General features: G+C 42.4%; 1 protein-coding gene across 1 annotated transcript in view; it reads right to left on the reverse strand.

Annotated features, from left to right (window-relative positions):
• Positions 1–5733, reverse strand: part of LOC127004130 (proton-coupled folate transporter-like) — a 35238-nt gene extending 29505 nt beyond the window's left edge. Inside the window, exon 1 of the mRNA XM_050871526.1 lies at positions 5670–5733. The gene's annotated coding sequence lies outside the window, so the exon portion shown is untranslated. The remainder of the gene's footprint in view (positions 1–5669) is intronic.
• Between the last annotated feature and the right edge of the window lie 238 nt (positions 5734–5971).

Here is a 5971-nt window from a genome sequence, read left to right on the forward strand (position 1 = left end):
CCAGCAGCAACACAGACATTACCTCCAAGATCAGCCACACCTCCACCATCACCACCACCTTCATCACCTCGTCAACACCAGCAGCAACACAGCCATCACCACCAAGATCAGCCACACCTCCACCATCACCACCATCTTCATCACCTCGTCACCACCAGCAGCAACACAGACATTACCTCCAAGATCCCCCACACCTTCACCATCGCCACCATCTTCATCACCCCCGTCAACACCAGCAGCAACACAGCCATTACCACCGAGATCACTCCCACCCCCACCTCCATCACCTCCGTCAACACCAGAAGCAACACAGCCCCCTCCCCACACACTCTACGCCTGATTTTTGAAACGTCGTATTAGTCTTCATTAACAATATTGTGGCTAATTTTCAAGGCAAGGTCATTTTTTTATCTTTTTCTATATCACTTTTTATGACTGAGTTTGCAATATGTTGACTTAAATGTGAAAACCCAATACTTCTAACCAACTCCGGAATAAAAAAGCCAAACTAGTCGCATAACTTAATAAATGCTAACACGACGTTTGAATAATCTGGCGTATTTGCTTCCCTATAGCCATTGCGTTATGTAATACTTGTGTTGTTTTTCTGGCCGTCTGTTTCGCTTGGTCATGCTTGTGGTTATCGTTATGTCTCACGCGACTGAGCATCCCGACCACCGTGGCTGTGCGTACAAGCGAATCTTTTCCGTCTCCTTAACTTTTTATATGTATCTTCTCTTCTCTCCCCTCCTGTCCTCTCCTCTGCCTCTCCTTTTCCTTTCCCTTCCCTTCCTTTCCTCTTCAGTGTGTTCTCCTGCCGGCTCCTCCCTTAATTTTGTTGCTTTCCATTTCCCCTTTTCTTTCATCTCCCTTTAGTTCCCTTCTCTTCCTTTGACTTGCCTTCTCTTCTTCTTTTTTCTTATATTCTCTTTTCTTCTCATCCCTTCCCTTCTCTTCCCTCCAGTTTAGTTTTCTATCCCCTTCTGACCCTGACTGGCTCCAACCCAAGCCTCTGCCTGCTTACTACGGACCACGCACACCCCGGCTGTCTTCAAACGCAGTGACCTCCGCCGCAGTGTCTCCCTACACGTGCGGTCTATACTCTGGGAGGCTGGATACTGGCCAGCACGTACACTGACACGTGGGCTTCGATAGCATGAATAAAAACCTCTAAAGCCTGGAGTGACGGCTGGTCGAGATTGCTTACTTTCTTTTAAGGGATGATCGTACCCAGCGTACTCCACTCGAAGGAAACAAGAACTTCTTTTTACTCCTATGCCTGAGGGAGTTAATGCGTATATATTTGCGTCGTTTTCGTGTGTTCCAGGGTAATGGGTTCTTCACGTGCGGTTTAGCGTCTCCAACTTTACCATATTACTAAATTTATATGCTCTTCTGTATATGTTTAAGCCACATGATCAGTGGGTAGCTTTTTTTCAGCACAGAAGCTGTTCGCTAAAGAGGAGCTGTCGAAACTTTTGACAGTAGTGTGTTGGGCGTTAGGCGTCCGTCCTCATCACATCTTGGGGTGAACGTAGCTCAGAATCTGCTCTTACGAATTGAGTTTAGTTTCTGTTTTAATAGCCAGTTTATCAAGTCCTCAATTATTACGTCAGACACTCTAAGTGGCTTCCAAATAAAATAAAATCAACAATATGCAACAGAAACAGACTGCATAGAAATTTTACTTGCATTACTTGGTAGAAGATTCAAATTAATGATCACAGACAAAATTAGGTGACGGGGAGTCTGAAAACGAGGATTCCATATTTCAACGAGTCACGTAGATGATCCTTCCCACAGACGATCTGTTTTAGGGAGCGGAAAAATTCCACATTAAACCTTCACATCCGCGGTCACAGTTTGTACCCTAAGAATAACAAAAAAATAAAACTGGTCTCGCGGAACTTGTCCTGATTTAGGAGAGCACCAAACTATTTATTCCCGACCGAACCAAACCAAGGCGCCGCAACCCTTCAGCCCTGGCTAAACGCCATCATTACTTTGTTCCACGCGACCTGTTGTCCAGAAGGAAGATCAAGACAGACCCAGAGTCATTCAAGGACACCCTAAAAGAACATAGTAAGACTTTTCCAAACTCTCGACACCTGTCGGAACTTTATTTTACGGCGTACACAAATTAGAACTCGTGGTGATAGGCTGCGTCAGTGATTTTAAAAGACGTTTTGGGTGCCGTAACAATTATAAATATCACTTGTATTCTACTTACTATATATACATTTTTAAAGTTCATAATGACTAACAGGTGAGTTGATTGTTTGGCTCAAGTAAGAAAAAAAGTGGGTGGGCTAGTGTGTGTGTGTGTGTGTGTGTGTGTGTGTGTGTGTGTACGTAAGTGCGTGTGTAGGTAAGTGCATGCGTACCTAAGTGTGTGTACCTATGTGTGTTCACATGTGTTTACTGGCGGCCAGGCGTCCGTGATCGTGTCATTAACGGGTAAAAATGACAGTCAAGGTAATGTGGCTGACTTGGACAAACTGGACGGCCCTGTACACGACACTAATTGTGTTTATTGAGGAAAAAATGTAACTGTCCCGGCAAGTGCCTCTCGTGCTGCGGCTCAGAGGACGTGCGTACTGGTGGACAGGGAAAATGATACTACGTATTACTACTACTGCTACTACTACTACTGTTACTACTACTACTACTACTACTACTGCTACTACTACTACTACTACTACTACTACTACTACTATTACTACTATTACTGCTGCTGCTACTACTACTACTACTATTACTACTATTACTGCTGCTGCTACTACTACTACTACTACTACTACTACTACTACTACTACTACTACTACTACTTACTACTACTACTACTACTACTACTACTACTACTACTACTACTACTACTACTACTACTACTACTACTACTACTACTACTGCTACTACTACTACTACTACTACTACTACTACTACTACTACTACTACTACTACTGCTGCTACTACTACTACTACTACTACTACTACTACTACTACATATAAGAATGTCTCACACCAGTATATGTCAGGTGCGTTTATTTAATTGCCAAGGTTCTTACCTGATTTGTTTTGATATAAAATAGCTTGCAGTGAGTTAGAAAAAAAATACTATGCTGCCAAGGTAAAAACCGAGCCTCAGCCTGGCGGTCAACCAGTACACGAACGGCTGTGACTAATGATGGTTCAGGATTGTAATTCATCAAACAGACATTTATTTAAAGTTAAAGGGCCTCCGGTGCACAGTTTTTGTTATACATTTGGAAATGGGTACATATTAAAAGACTGAAAAAAAAGCCAGAAATATGTCCGTTTTAAAAAGGAAGACATGCCAAAAAATAATTGGTTTTAGTACTAGAGGTGGCTTGGTATTACTTGAGGAACGATGATCAGACTCAAAAGTGACCAGCATTCCAGAAACGGTTATTTGGGATGGAATCTAAGCGTCTGATGAGCTGTTCGCCTCTCGGCATTAACCTCTTTGGTCATCACTAAGATTCACAAGCTTCCCCCAAACACTTCTCCGGATACGAATTCAACGCGTTTGGGGACGAAGTGGCGGAGGCACAAGGAACACGCCAGCGTTAATGAAATGGACGGATTATTATTAATATTAAGATCTTTATTATCATAATCACTTTATTACTGTCGCTATTTTTCGCAACTTGACAAACTTAGATATTTTAAGTGATACGCTTTGTAAGGTCCTATTAACCCTAGTTGAGAATTAATCAGTTTCTTAGTTTCATGTATACGCACGCACGCACACACGCATCTTGCAGACGATGTAAGGGAATTGCAAAGTCGCTTTTCTTGCACAATAGTTCGGTCATTACACATGACATTGTGCTCGCTTCCCACACACGATACTACCAGTGTTTCTTTTTATATAGTTTTCATCAGCCAAGCCAACAAATTAAGAAATACTGAAAAGTTTAATCTATTCACAGAAAAGGGACATCAATCTGCACCTTAAGGACCCATCGGCTTTAGCATTGCGAAGGACCCACTCCCTTGCCTAGAAATAGAGGCAGCGAGGGGAGGAAAAAAAAAATCCCCTTGAGACTGATGCCACAACGCTGACAACTACGTACTAGACAACATGCGTGTGGGCGCGCCGCGGCAGACGCCAGCTAAGCGGACCCCGAGAGGTTTTGGGTAGACGGCGCGGAAAAATATGTGAAAAAAGTTATCAGGCCCTGACAGCGTCTAACCTTCCACGACACGGATATCAAGACATTCCTAGATAATGAAACAACCAAGGCGCTATGGTCGTATACGTAAATACTTATTGAACATTTCAGCAATATTGTATAGATTTTGATCGTCTTTAGAAGTGATAGTATTTTCCATTTCCGTTATCATCACACCCATTGAAACGCTGATTTTTCAACCATTGTCGAGTGGTGGAAGATTACCAAATCATCAAGAGTCATCCATCACGGCAGCCACAAATAAAATTCGTCTTCGCCACTAACGGGCTTGGGTCGTACAAGAGATCCATCAAGACAGTCAGCTGGCGCTAGAGGCAGCACCTAAAAAAACACATTTAATTTTTTACTAAATATGAATTAACTATACTAAATTCCTTGTTCGGTAAAGCCAGTGTGGTCAGTTCGACATGTATATCATGATAAGTAGAACAGGCTTGGCAGTCACGTGGTGACTGCCAATATGACTGATACAACCAAGAAAAGTTTGATAAATTCATGGGTAGGGAGGATACATGGTGATAGGTGGTACTAAGTTTACAGAAGCTGCCCTGTTTAGGCCGACCGGCCTACAGCAGACTCCTTATGTTCTTAAAATTTGTAGGGTCGTGGTTCATTGTAAACATCATCGCTGTTCTCCATGCCTACTTGGAAAAAACAAATAAGGGTTTCCATTAAGTCGTAAACTAGTGGCCGTGCTAAACTTTCCTTCATTGATGGGGCATCAGGGTACATGAGACCCTGATTATTATGGATGTGACGTTCTGTTTCAGAAAACGACATTTATGCTGTTTGAGGCAAATTTCACAACACATTACATGTACATAATTATCTTGTGTAGCATTGTAAAATAGTTTGACAAACTTTCAGACTTTACCTAAGGCTGATAATAACGTATCATACCTGTTCAAAGCATAATCACTAACATGTTCGTCAAACGTGTTCTTAACTAGTCTTTCGACTTTTGTATCATCCAACAAACTTTCGTACATTTTTGTAGCAAACCCTAGGCGCGTTAGCAACGTTTTCATTGACGCAAGAGTCTACTTCAATAGTAAAAAAAACTTTGACCTTTCAGTTATATAATTGTGGATGGGAGGACGTTGCCTCCGAGTTCAGACGTTCACCTGACGATAGAAGAAGAAAGAACTCATCGAAGAGCAAGACACGAATTTCATCAAGCAAAGTGACTCATCACATTCTCATCTGAGGCGTCAAATATACTTTCTTCCTCGAAAAATAACAAAAACAGTGATGTTTGGGTTTAGTGAACTTCAGAGATCGGAAAGCGTATATGATGCAAGTTAGAAACCTGATGCCAAAGGCACAAAATAATACAATATAAGATATGATGACAGCATAAATAATATGAATTCTTATACTACTGATGATAATGCCGCCTCATCCCTCACAGACAAATATCCACACACTCACAAAGATGGTACAAACACTGACCCTTCCGGTGAACTCAACCAAGCTCCTTCCCGCGGACTGACACCCGGCGAGCACGCGGCGAAGACACGTCTGAAATAAGAAGGAAAACATTGCTATATGACGGAGAAAAATATTGTACTATATGATGGAGGAAAAAAAGGTAAATATGACAAGAGAAGATGGCGCCACTACAAACACTTGCCTACGCCATGAAGGGCTGGGGCCGACTACCATCCAGGCCCCTCAAGCAAGCCTACCGGCGCTATAGGCGTAGACGTTAAAAAAAAGTGCACAGGCGAAGGAGATTATGATCAATTTCGGCT

Source organism: Eriocheir sinensis, chromosome 27 (assembly GCF_024679095.1).
Source record: "Eriocheir sinensis breed Jianghai 21 chromosome 27, ASM2467909v1, whole genome shotgun sequence".
NCBI lineage: Eukaryota > Metazoa > Arthropoda > Malacostraca > Decapoda > Varunidae > Eriocheir > Eriocheir sinensis.